This window comes from Narcine bancroftii, chromosome 1 (genome assembly GCF_036971445.1).
Source record: "Narcine bancroftii isolate sNarBan1 chromosome 1, sNarBan1.hap1, whole genome shotgun sequence".
Lineage (NCBI taxonomy): Eukaryota > Metazoa > Chordata > Chondrichthyes > Torpediniformes > Narcinidae > Narcine > Narcine bancroftii.
In genome coordinates this window covers 303,514,456-303,527,929 of record NC_091469.1, presented here as the reverse complement: position 1 = coordinate 303,527,929, position 13,474 = coordinate 303,514,456, and the positions used below count along the sequence as shown (strand labels likewise).

Sequence of the window (13,474 nt, the reverse complement as noted above, 5' to 3'; positions counted from 1 at the left end):
AGGAAAAATCCTGGACGGCCTTCAACCCAATGGCAGGAGTGTTGATTTTTATAAATTTTAGTAACTCCCATCTCTATCTTCTCTATCTCTTTACTTTTGTCTTGACTTTTCTTTCTAACCCTCTACCATCTCAGTGATCAGTTCACCTCTCATGTCCTGTTCCCCATAACCTCTTTGCCCATCCACTCCTCTCTACTGTTGATCTCTCCCTCCCCTTCCCACTTTAGTCTCGATAAGGGGATCCTAACCCGAAACATTAACTGATCATTTATCTACACGGATTCTACTTGATCTGCTGACTTTCTCCAGCAGCTTATTTTGCTCAATTTTCCAGCATCTGTCTAGTATTAACAGGCATTACTGTTTCTCCAGCACATTTGTGGTCTGCATTACTGAGTCAATATTTGTTGGCTAATGTTGTCCAAGCAATGTCTAACTCCGTCTTCCTACATAATATTTGCTCTTTCTATTGAACCTTCAGTGCATAACCAACACATTTGAGAATTCCACCCCGTGTCTCAGCCATGATTTAAGTGGTCACTTATCTCAGCCAATGAATGCAACACTTTCTGCTGTTCGCTGAACTCAGAAATACAGCATTATATCCTCTCCCAACATGAGTACAATAAATCCCTGAGCATCCAGCACTTATAGAGATTGATAAATGATGGATAAGTGTATTTAACAATTGCTTGAGATTGCATGTTCCATGATGGAGAACTAATGACGAGGGGTGCCAATTTTGAACTCTTGTATTTTTTTACCTATTCATTTTCTGCGATTTTGTGACAAAATCTGAGGAGAAATTAATGGGAGTAAGGGAAAATAAACCATGCAATTTGTGTAGTTAGGCACTCGATGATACTGTATCAGTAAACTTGGTGGCCCAAAGGGGCTATTCCATACTGTATGACTCAATGCCTCTGACTTGATCAAAATGTTTATGGAAATATCATCAACATTCTTGAGAGAAATTATCCCCATATCCTACATCTGCCTTTAAAAGTATGATTCATGGCAGTCTTTCATATATTTTAAACATTAAAAAAAAATGTGGCCAGTAGGAGAGAAGAACAGAAGAAATCAACCAATCTTGACTGCTTACAGGGAAGGGGGCCCATAAATTTTGAGCAGAGCCGTAAGGGGGCTATATAGCCAAAAAAAAAACCGGAAGTGGCTGTTTTATATTGCTCTACTGTATCTGTATATTTTAATACATGAACATATCCATGTAAATTTTTCTGGCTACCAGTAGTTAAATTCATTTTCAAAATTCATAAATGGTTATGGCTAAAATAACTTTTACTTTTCTCTACTTTTATAGCATTTTCTACTTTTATTTTTAATTTCAGCTTCAGCGACATTTGGCTCTTGAGTAATTGCCATTTGATGAAAAATGTTTTGAATTCGTTTGTACCCTCGAAACTTTGTGCATCCATTTCTGTGTTTATTAATTGTCACACATTTTCCTATTGGCTGAATTCCAAAGTAGACTACCCCACTTGCTGAAGAAAGTGGCATGAAACTTGTTGGCTAGAGCTGTGATCTTCACAATGTGCCATCCTAACTATTCACTTTCTTGTTGGACAGGGCAATTAATATTCTTTTTAATCATACTTAGGAGCTCAAACAATAGATGATTCAAAATAACCTTTACCTATTTAAATCCAAGTACTTAACAACCACATTATATGTAGGTTCTCAGCCTGAAATTGAATGGATTATGAACCAGTTTCAAACATAATAGCTCACAAATGTGAAAATGTTGAAAAACATACATGAGCACTCAATGGAAAAAGGATCAATGTCAATTGATCCAATATCATTTCCACATAAACTTCAAGAATGATTCTCACTGTAATGATTCCATCGTTCTGTCAACACCTATTTTGTTTTGCATTGCTGCATGTTCAGTGGGAATAATTTCATGAGGACAAGCTGAATGTAACAGGAATTGATTGACATCATGACTATACATTTTTTTAAATGGAAATATTCTCATTGCTTGCTGCCACTGCTAGTAGTCATTCCCATGGTGCAGTGGTTTTCAAACTGCCTTCCTAAACTCACATTCCACCTTAACTAATCCCTATCCATAAGTGCTCAGTGATTAGTAAGGTATTGCTTAAGGTGGTATGTGAGTAGAAAGAAAGAATTTGAAAACCACTCTTTTAATTGTACCTAATTGACTCATTATGTGCATTGTAGTGACTATCTTCCATTATAGTCACCTGTAGAGTCTGGAATTCCTTTATTTATGACTCGCTCTTAAATGATTGATGAAAAAGTTGACTAGAGTTTTTTCAATGGTTTATGAGGGTTATTACTTATCAACTGATACACAATTAATATGATTCTTAATATATTACTTAAAGCGTGATTGACGCAGTCAACAGTTTTCAGGTCTAAACTCTAGGCTCTACATCTCCTCAGATCAAAGAACAATTTGAAACTGGCTGTCTTATCTTGAAACCACACAGAAAGACCTTGGTCCCACACAGGCTACATTCAAAGGAATGTAAAACAAATTGCAGACTACTCCATTACTGGCAGCCCTGACTATACAAGTGATTTTTAACCCCTGTTTCATAACTCCAAAGGAAATGGGGCAATGACAATTTTTATCAAGCAAAATATTTCAGTAACAATTGAGTCTAGAGCAGTGATTCTCAACCTTCCCTTCCCACTCACATACTACCTTAAGCAATCCCTTACTAATCACAGACCACTGATGGCATAGGGATTGCTTAAGGTGGATTGTGAGTTTAGGGGGGCAGTTTGAAAACCACTGGTATAGGATATGAAAATGCTTAATGAGGCAAGAGTAAAATGAACAGGGTGTGCAGATCTGTTTCATGAACTTAGTACTCAATATCTTCATCTGAAGGGTGCAGAGGAAGAAAGTTGTCATCACACTCAAAGACAGAGGAAAATTACAGAGCAAAATACATCACCAGTGGGGCAATGTGAGGAGTAATGCCTCAAATAGCAGAAAACAATGAGCACCTACAAGTTAGATTCAGGCATTGTTACACAATACACTTCCAAGTTCAACCTGCACCAATATTGATCAACCATATGCCTAGCATCTGCACACCTCTATTGTACACACAGCCACATATGACAAATACAGTACACTCGTGATCACATCTAACAGTACTGGGTGACACCAGTAGCATGGCGAATAGAACTGCTGCCCCAAAGCCCCAGTGACCCTGGCGTTGTCTGTGTGCAGGAAGCACATTCTCCCTCTGACCTAGGGCATCCCCCTGGAGTGTCATCCAAAAAAACATGCAGATTGGTAGTATAATTAACCGCTGTAATTTATCCTTTATGTTGATGAGTGGTAGGATCTGGGCTGGGGTTGAAATGAATGTGGGAAAAATAAAGTAGGTTAGGGTAAGATTAATGTAAAAATGGACATCTTATGGTCAGCGTCAACTCGATAGCCTGAAAAGCCTGTTTCCATGTAACAGCCTTCTATAATCTGAAAATCTGCAATTTGTACAAACACTGATTATCTTTTGATATCCAATCAGAAAATCATTTAAGGAGTCTTACTTTTGCACATTACTGATTTATTTCTCTCTCTGTATTGCACTGTCAGCTTGTTTACATGTCTAATATTTATTTACATGTGTATGCTGATGTGGTGCACTGAGGCAAGCAAGCTGAAAACTTGAAAGACATTACAACAGGCTTTGTCAGGTAAAAGTGGGAACACCAGTTAATGCTTCGGTGTCTCCTGTGCGACTGGCTCAGAAGGGGCCGGCTCAGGTCTATATTTGGGTCGGCTGATTGACAGCCGGCCAGGGGAAATCAGCCCCCTAGAGGGTCTTTCAGGTCAGCTGATTGACAGCCAGCCAGGTGGAATCAGCCCTTAGGTGGTCTCCCTGCAGGTACAGAGATTGCCCCCCCCCTGCAGTAGGCTGGTGGTCGTATCACCACAGCTGAGTACAGTTTTTTTTTGCATTACAAGTAAATGGTAATTCTGTCTCGCCCACAGGAAGAAGAATAACTTATTGACTCTGATAATAAATATGAATAAAGAGATAGTGGGCTCACAAAATTAAAAATCAACCGTGAACATTGAATGAGAGGCAGGTATGATGAACCAAATGTCCTAATCTTGCTTCTATTTCTTCAAATTTTCACCTTCAGCCAGCATGTGCACAGAAACTCACACATAGTTGTCCTCTCTCTTCCAGGAGAAGGCGAACTATGTGTGCTGCTGATTACAATTTGCTGGCAGCCACTTCTACTATACCCAAAACTTCAGTGTAGGTTGGAGACAGACCTCCGAGAGTCCTGAAGTGAGAGTCTTGGTAAGACAGCCTTTGTTTATCTTCTAATAAAAGGAGGAAGAGGGAAGTGGAAAATAAAAGAGCAAGAACAACAAGCCAGCTAGAGACAATGAGAGCTCATCGTTGGAAGTGCGTGCAGTCTCTATGCCAGGGCTTGGACAAAAAAAAATGGTTTGTGCTTTGCACACGTTAAGATCTTGCCAACCATTTTTGTCAGTGTTGTGGTAAATGATCGATCATCGTGCTGCACATTTGCCTGGCAAGTGGTATGTCCAGAAAAATTACTCCTAGAATTTACTCTTGGAAATGGTGAAATGGGAATCCAATTCCCACCAGCAACATCCTGGACATTAGCATTGAGCAAAAACAGACCGACTCAGACCAAGCAATGGCTGAATGTGGGACTCACACTTTCTGAGTTTATAAAGGCTTCTCAACATCAATAAGGCACCAGAAATGGTTGCATGAGATGTTCTTTACTTGTATCTATGAGTGCAATTTGAAATTTGATTTCAGTATTTGACAGCCAACTCCATCTACTGCCACCAGTTTCCACTCTAGATAATTTTCAGCCCATTGTTTGCATTTCGCACCATTTGTCAATGGATGCCAACAATTCTTAAGGGCTTCCTTGGGTACACAAGGTAAGAACTTCCCTCTTTCAACAATAAGCAGCACCTTAAACTCCTAAGACAGCCATTTTCAAATACACAGACTCTACTTGTGGGAAGGGCAAGCACAATAATAGGATGGGAACACTACTACCAGCTGCCCTCCAAGCCAAACACCATCCTGACTTAGATACATATTACTGTTCCTTCACTGTCACTGGTTCAGAATTCTGTCATTCTCTCTCCAATAGAGTCCACACCAAGGACTGCAGTATTTTAAGAGGGAAACATCATCAGCTTCCCAAGATCAAGGATAGGCAAATAAGTACTATCTTATCCTAATAAGCTCACATCCTCTAAATCAATTTTTAAAAATGTAAAGAAGGAATTGAAATTGGTTGGGTGGCCATAATAACTGCAAAGTTCCCTTCAAATTGGACATCATCTTGGAGAGAACTCACCTTCCCTCATTCAAAATGTTCAAGCCTCTTAGCTTAAATGACTGTGGGAACTCCTTCCCCTCTAGAATTGCACCAAGTCAGGAGTGCTTCCCCTGGTACCCTTAATGGCAATTAGAGATGGTCAATCAATGCTGATCTTCTACCGATGTCTCCAACTATTTAGCAGTAAAGGAGTTGTTCCCAGACTGAGATGAATGTGCATATGAGATAAACAGAAAAGTTCCTCTTCTTCTAAAATAAAATGGGATGGGGGAAGGGGATAAGAGATGGAAAATGGTTGAAATACTGTTTAATTGTCGCAACTGACTCTCAATTATAGACATGGGAGGAATATTGCAAAATATTGTTGAATATTTTCTGTAAAAGACATTGATGTTAAAAATAAATAGAAGTCGATCTGAATCTGGGCTGAGCACTGGAAATATCCCAAGCAGTGAAATCGGACATTTTTTTTAAAATGAGGACTTGTAAATGAAACCAGCTGTACCACGTAATAGCAGTTGCAGGGAATCGGCTGTAATAGATACTGTTTCAAAGCAAACCAATCATCATTTTCAAAAGGTAAAGATAGGGTGTCACTATTGTGGGGGAGTACATTCTATCTGAATGCTGATTCAAGCAAACGCCACAAATGTAATTTTTAAAAAACCTAAGTTTGTCAGATTTGGTATAAACAATAAACCAGAGGAAGGCACTCAAAATTTTCAAAGCTTCCACTCTTCCCACCCACAGAAGAAATGTGAAAAGGACAATGCCATAGAAGAAGTGTTCACAATGTTCAATGCTCGAAGGCTTGACTGATTTAAATGGAATTATTGACTTATCATGAACTTAAATAACAGACAATTAATCTTGACACTGGGCGTAACAATATATTGATGAAGCCAGACTGCAATTGGAAGACCTCAAAACATAACACTTAAACTTATAAAGGAACAGCTTCACCTGAAAAGCAATCTAAAAGAAACTCTTACCTTGGTTGAAGTTGCTGACGTGATAGCAAGTTAAAACATTGCCATTCGTATTTGTTACAAGCTCTGAATTAGTAGCAGCTCTTTGCCTTTTCAGAGCCAACAAAGGGAAACGATGTTTTTGTTGTGTACATGATGATAAATGAAATCTTGATTTTGAATATTGAGCCAAAGAGACTGACAGAAATAAATTCTACTGCACTGGAGGAACATTCATGACTTTTAGATTGGATGAAACTGGAGCAGTGAAGTCGTTTTTAAAGGGCACCCATGCCAAATTTCATGTTGACCCCAATATTCCAGCCAGGTTATCCAAGCCAAGATCAATGCAACTAAACCAAAATTAAAAGCACAAATTGGAGGCTTCTCAAAGAGAAAATCATTGAGACTGTTGCATAATTTCCATTGCACCAAAGTTAAGAGTCTGATAGATCATCAGGATCTATTGAGATAAACTGACAGCTAATTGGGACAAAATTCCATTCATAGAACAGGCATTCTTGAAGTTTTATCTGGATGGCACCTCACTAATTTTGTCACAAGGCATATACATCAGGTAGTGTCAGAGGTCTTATTTGTTACTTCATTTGGTGACACCACCTTTCAAAGATCTACAGAGGAATTGCTGCATGGTATCTGGATATGGAAGGATTTCTTGGTTATGAAAGCCTAAAGGGATAAATGCCTGCAGAATCTGGCAAAACTGTTGGGCAGATTAAAAACATAGATATATTCTGGAGAAATGCATTTGAGTACTTGGGCCATTGCATGGGCACAATTACCCCCAGCTCTAGAGAGAGTAAAAGCTATAACGGATGCTTCAGGCCCAACTACATGTAACTGAGCTGAAGGCACATCTGGGATTCGAAAAAAAATATAATTCATTTTTGTTAACTTTTTTTATCAATGTACTTAGCTTCATTAAGCCAATTGTTGCGTAGGACGTGGTCAAAGTGGGCTGTTCCAGAAAAAAGGCTTTGTGCATTTCAAAGATTTGTTGTAATCTAGTGATGTAATAATCTGCCACTAAACATCAAGAGAGTTAATTTTAGTTTGTGACTCATCACTACAAGGTATTGGTGCTATGTTGTCCCATTAACTGGAAGATGAATCCAAAATTTGATTAGGTATATGGCCAGAATGCTGACAGCAGCAGGGAAAAAAATAAGTTTTTCTCAGCCTTAATTTTTGCAGGGCATAATTCCATCAATACAGTTATGGACATCATAATCACCACTTATATAAGCCAAATTCCCTATTTTGTATAAAAGGTACCCAGTGCACAAGCTGGTTCTAAGATGGGATTAGACCTGTGGTTCTCAACCTTTTTCTTTCCACTCACATTCGACTTTAAATAATCCCTATGCCATTGGTGCTCTGTGATTAGTCAGGGATTTCTTAAGGTGGTATGCAAGTGACAACCATACTACCATGACTACCATGACTACCAGCCCCCCCACATCTCCATCGGGCATACAAAACTCAAAACGGTCAACCAGTTTACCTATCTCGGCTGCACCATTTCATCGGATGCAAGGATCGACAACGAGATAGACAACAGACTCGCCAAGGCAAATAACGCCTTTGGAAGACTACACAAAAGAGTCTGGAAAAACAACCAACTGAAAAACCTCACAAAGATTAGTGTATACAGAGCCGTTGTCATACCCACACTCCTGTTTGGCTCCGAATCATGGGTCCTCTATTGGCATCACCTATGGCTCCTAGAACGCTTCCACCAGCGTTTTCTCTGTTCCATCCTCAACATTCATTTGAGCAACTTCATCACCAACATCGCCTGATATCGCCTCAAACCGTACATCTTGGCGCCTCACAGTTCGGCGGGCAGCAACCTCCTTTGAAGAAGACCGCAGAGCCCACCTCACTGTCAAAAGACAAAGGAGGAAAAACCCAACACCCAACCCCAACCAACCAATTTTCCCTTGCAACCGCTGCAACCGTGTCTGCCTGTCCTGCATCAGACTTGTCAGCCACAAATGAACCTGCAGCTGACGTGGACATTACCCCTCCATAAATCTTCATCCACAAAGCCAAGCCAAAGAAGAAGAAGAGACAAGTGGGAAGGGAAAGTTGAGAATCACTGCTCTAGACCCAATTGTTACTGAAATATTCTGCTTGAGAAAAACTGTGATTGGCCCATTTCCTTTGGAGTTATGAAACCATGCACATAATGAGTTAATTAGGTACGATTAAAACAATGGTTTTCAAACTTTTTTCTTTCCACCCACAACTATTTTAAGCAATCCCTGACTAATCACAGAGCTCATATGGCATAGGGAATACTTAAAGTCGTATGTGAGTGGAAAGAAACAGGTTGAGAATCATTGGATTAGACCCTAAAAAAAATAGTTTCCAAAGCATGGAAATACTTTGGAAATTCAGACACCATCAGTTGTGTTTTTTTGCCAGAGTTAACTGTTGGTGAAATAATGTGGAGCCAAACACTAATAGATGAAGAGCTATGTGAAAGAGATTGGAACCAGAGATGTAACAAACCTTTATTCACAATAAAGATTATTTTGCCTGATCTGCCTTGCACACTGCTTCAAATGACATTGATCTCCCTTTTCAGAGTTTCAAAATGATTCACTGGAAGTGGATTGAAATTTAATTAACATTACTCTTTATTCTTAACTGTCTCTATATGGTCTTTTTGTTCACTGCACATCTACCCAAACATCTCAAATAAAGTCATATCATATTTGACCTGTCCCAATAGTGACTTTTGGGAAGTTATCATTATGGTGTGGTCGAACTGACTTATGTCAAGTCATTGTATAACATCACAGTTGCCATTCTAATACCGGGGTGGTCTTTGTTTACATTTCTGTACCTTGTGATTTTGAAATTGACCACCGCTTAAAGGAACCCCCAGACAAAATAACCCCTCTTTTACTATGCTTGGGCTACATGACCATGCAAATTTAGATCTAATTTACCAACTCAACTTGGATCCCTTGTGATTTAATCTTCTCAACCAGCCTACCATGAGGGAGATTGTTAAATGCTGACTAAAGGCACATTTAACTAATGCCCTGGGGGGGGTTGTAATTATTCTAATTATTCTGGTCTAATGTGAATAATTGTACAATCAGGACTTAAGTGTTTTAATTACTGGATATGATGTGCAAATGCATTCTGAATGCCGACAGCATTGGGGCAAACTGACAAGCTTCCTGAGTAATCTTGTCCCACACCTAACACAACCATTCAGGCAATATGGATTTTTTAAACCCTGATCTTTCAAATTATTTGAGCTCTCAAGGCCAAATGATTCGCTTACTCTTAAAATAATCCATAAATATTTTAATAAAGCTATCCCTGAACATCAAATGCCCAATGCTTCAGATTTTAAAAAAAATAATTTATCTTTTATACAAGTTGCATAACTCCTTTCTTCAGTTCTGAACAAATTCCATTTTTGCCCATTATTTTTTTAAATATTTTTATTAGATTTTTACAGAAATAGTACATAAGTAAAAGCCATTAATCAAAGGTAAAATATAAAAAATTAAAAAAAAATAACAGTCAAGCAGAGAAAAAAAGTAGTCAACACTTAAACAATTATGATATATGATTAATTGAAAAAGATTTTAATGTAAGTAGATATTATACTATTCTACAAATTCTGCTCATTGCATTTCTGCTTGGAAGTTTCAATTGTTTTAATATCCAAAAATATTATATTTTGCAATATCCCAGCCACCAAAAAGGTGATGGAACTTGGAGTACAGCAGTTCAGTTAATAATTCTTATTCAAAATATTAAAAGGTGTCTATGATTGATAGATTTATTGGGATATTAATGGCAATTGTCCCCATTGACTTCAAATTCTTGATAATTTCTCTATTCTAACCACTCCCCCCCACCCCCGTCAGTGCTCTTATGCTCCCTTCTGCTGTAATTTTTACCCTGATTATATTTTATTCTTGTTCCTTGTGTGGACTTTGTCTTCCCAACTTTTTGCCTGGCACGGATTGCACAATTCTTGCTCCCTATAGATATTTCCTTAAGATTTTCCTGAAACCTATTGTTCAGTTCACTTATGATTTTAAATGCTTGGAATTCCCTTTATCTCCCGTATGTCTTATTATCCTAGATAATATCTATTTCTTACTGTCATAGGTCTTCCAGTAATATCTTATCAGTTATAATGGGTTTAGTTACTCCTTTAAACATTTTTAGCTCTGACTTTTATGGCAGTTGAATCAGTGTTACTCATACATACTTAAAGTTCTTTGTGATTCTTTTTGACACAATCACTTCTGTTTATTTCAGATTACTAATTGCAAAATCAATTTTGAATGATTTGACAACTACTCCTCCATGTGGTCTTCACTCCAGAATCTGATAATGATATGAATTGACTTCATAATCACTAGTTATTGTAGTAACATGTTTTTTGGAATTTCATTTTTCATATCCATGAGTACGAATGAACATTAGAATGCCAGCCTATGATTTTCCACTGTATTCCTTCAGGGTAAAAGTTCAAAGTGACTGTGGTCATAAAATGGAACATTGGAATATCAGGCAGTTTGTACATTGGGAAGCCTATCTACTTGTGGTAAACCACTGTTGTTATGTATTTGTCTGGTCAGGCACACCCAATGGCCCACAGGTTCCTGTATAAAGGTATCTGTTCCACAGCACCCTACTCAGTGCAGGCCATCGAGCAGTATGGATGTGCCTTTGTTCTCTAGTGAATAAAAGCCTATTAGTTTTTCAACCTCAGTCTTTGAGTAATTGATGGTGCATCAATTTTATTCACTAAACATTTTCTGCAATGGAGCAGATCCTGAAGTCAGAAAAGTTGAAAATCAACCCTCAATCACCTGAGGCATCCACCAACTTTCAACTCTGGATACTCTTTGAAACATTCTTGCAGGCATCTTCAGCCATTGTGCGGGTCAGAGACCAATAAATTGCAGGTACTCTGGTATACCTCATGATCAGGGTGTAGAGCTCGTTGAAAGAATCAAAGACTTGTTGATCCAAACCAAGGCTTTTATTAGCAAAAGACAGGAGCTCTTCCCAGGTGGCCGACCAGTCCGGAATGATCCGACCTGGCTAGGGACACAACCCTTTAAGGCCCAGACAATAGGCGTGGCTTAGCTCTCAGCCAATCGCTGTAAGCACAGTCTAGATACAGAAACTATATATACTATGTACATTGGTGATAGATCTGTACTATCACATTCACCCCTTCTTGGAGAACTGACCCTGGGAAAAAAAAAACGAGGGAAAGAATAAAAGGAAGGGGTAGGTTAAGGACTGTAGCGGTCAGGGGCTCTGACCATCCGGTGTGACCGCCGTGGTGCCGGGATTGGGGTCGCTGGAGTGGTGTCGCCAGCGGGCTCGTCGGGTGCGACCGCTCCTTCACTCAATTCCCCAGTCGTGTTGTCGGCAGGGTGGCCCGGGTCGTTGGGGTGCTGTTGGTCCTTCTTTTGCAGCACGGGGCCTGGGGAATAAAGAGTTGTGGAAGGTTGGGTTGGGGGATTTGCTGGGTCTACCGCATCCTGAGCTAGGTCCCGCACCGAAATAGTGTCCTCCCGCCCGTCTGGGAACTCAACGTAGGCGTAATGTGGGTTCGTGTGGAGTAGAGTCACTCGGTCAACCAAGGGGTCATTCTTTGAGTGCCGGACGTGGCGTCGCAAAAGGACGGGGGCAGGGACAGTGAGCCATGCCGGTACAGTGGTTCCTGATTCGGATTTCCTTGGGAAAAGGAACATCCTTTCGAGTGGGGTGGCATTTGTTGCGGTACATTGGATGGAGCGGATGGAGTGTAGGGCACTAGTGAGAACCTCCTGCCAGTGAGAGGTGGGGAGACCGCTCTCCATATGGTGGCATTCTCCCTCTCAACCTGGCCGTTACCGCGTGGGTTATAGCTCGTGGTCCTGCTTGTAGCGATACCACACTCCAGAAGGTAATGTTGCAGCTTTGCACTCATGAATGAGGACCCCCTATCATGGTGGATGGAATTGGGGTACCCAAAGATGGTGAAAATACTGAGGTGGCAGTGGTGTCTGGGCAGGGTACAGCGAACGGGAAGTGGGAGTACTCGTCGATGGCCGTAAGGATGTAGTTATTACAGTTGCTCGATGGTAGGGGCCCCTTAAAGTCTACACTAAGATGCTCGAAGGGGCGGGTGGCTTTGATAACGTGGGAGTTATCCGGACGGAAGAAGTGGGGCTTGCATTCAGCACACACCGAACAGGCTCGGGTCATGGAACGGATCTCCTCGACTGTGTAGGGTAGGTTGCGCGCGTTCATAAAGTGTGCAAACCTAGTGACCCCTGGATGACAGAGTGCCTCATGGAGTTTCTGTAGTCTGTCCATCTGTATGCTGGTGCACGTCCCCCTGGAGAGCGCGTCAGGCGGGTCGTTGAGCTTACAAGGCCAGTACAGGATGTCATAGTTAAAGGTGGAGAGTTCGATTCTCCATCTGGCGATTTTGTCGTTTTTTTATCTTACCACGCTGGGTGTTGCTGAACGTGAAGGAGACCGCGCGTTGATCAGTCAACAGTTTAAAGTGCCTCCCAGCGAGGTAATGTCTCCAACGACGCAATGCTTCAACTATGGCCTGGGCCTCCTTCTCGATCGAGGAGTGTCTACTCTCTGGACCCTGGAGGGTTCTGGAGAAGAAGTCTACAGGCCGACCGGCCTAGTTTAAGGTGGCTTCCAGGGCGAAGTTGGATGTATCGCTCTCGACTTGAAACGGGACAGACTCATCCATTGCGTGCAGCGACGCAGCGGCGATGTCGGATTTGATTTGATCGAAAGGCGCTCTGGCTTCGGTCGAGAGGGGAAAGAAGGTGGTCTTGATAAGAGGACTTGCCTTGTCGGCGTAGTGTGGAACCCATTGGGCGTAATACGAGAAAAGGTCCAGGCAGCGTTTGAGCGCTTTCTGGGTATGGGGGAGATGGGGTAAGTCCATTAGGGCACGCATGCGGTCAGGATCTGGCATGACTATCCCGTTCTCCACCACGCAACCAAGAATAGCGAGTCGTGTGGTCCGGAAGACACACTTGTCAAAATTGTAAGTCAGGTTCAGCCGACGGGCAATTTGAAGAAATTTGTCTAGGTTGGCATCGTGGTCCTGCGTG

At 40.9% G+C, this 13,474-nt stretch overlaps 2 long non-coding RNA genes across 6 annotated transcripts in view; one reads left to right on the top strand and one right to left on the bottom strand.

Annotated features, from left to right (window-relative positions):
• Nucleotides 1-13,474, top strand: part of LOC138747033 (uncharacterized) — a 53,096-nt gene that overhangs the window by 5,193 nt on the left and 34,429 nt on the right. For both annotated transcript variants that reach the window (XR_011347272.1, XR_011347271.1), the window contains exons 3-4: nucleotides 4,007-4,104; nucleotides 4,209-4,325. This is a non-coding gene — a long non-coding RNA (uncharacterized lncRNA). The remainder of the gene's footprint in view (nucleotides 1-4,006; nucleotides 4,105-4,208; nucleotides 4,326-13,474) is intronic.
• LOC138747027 (uncharacterized) overlaps nucleotides 1-13,474 on the bottom strand; it is a 68,273-nt gene that overhangs the window by 34,082 nt on the left and 20,717 nt on the right. The window lies entirely within an intron of this gene.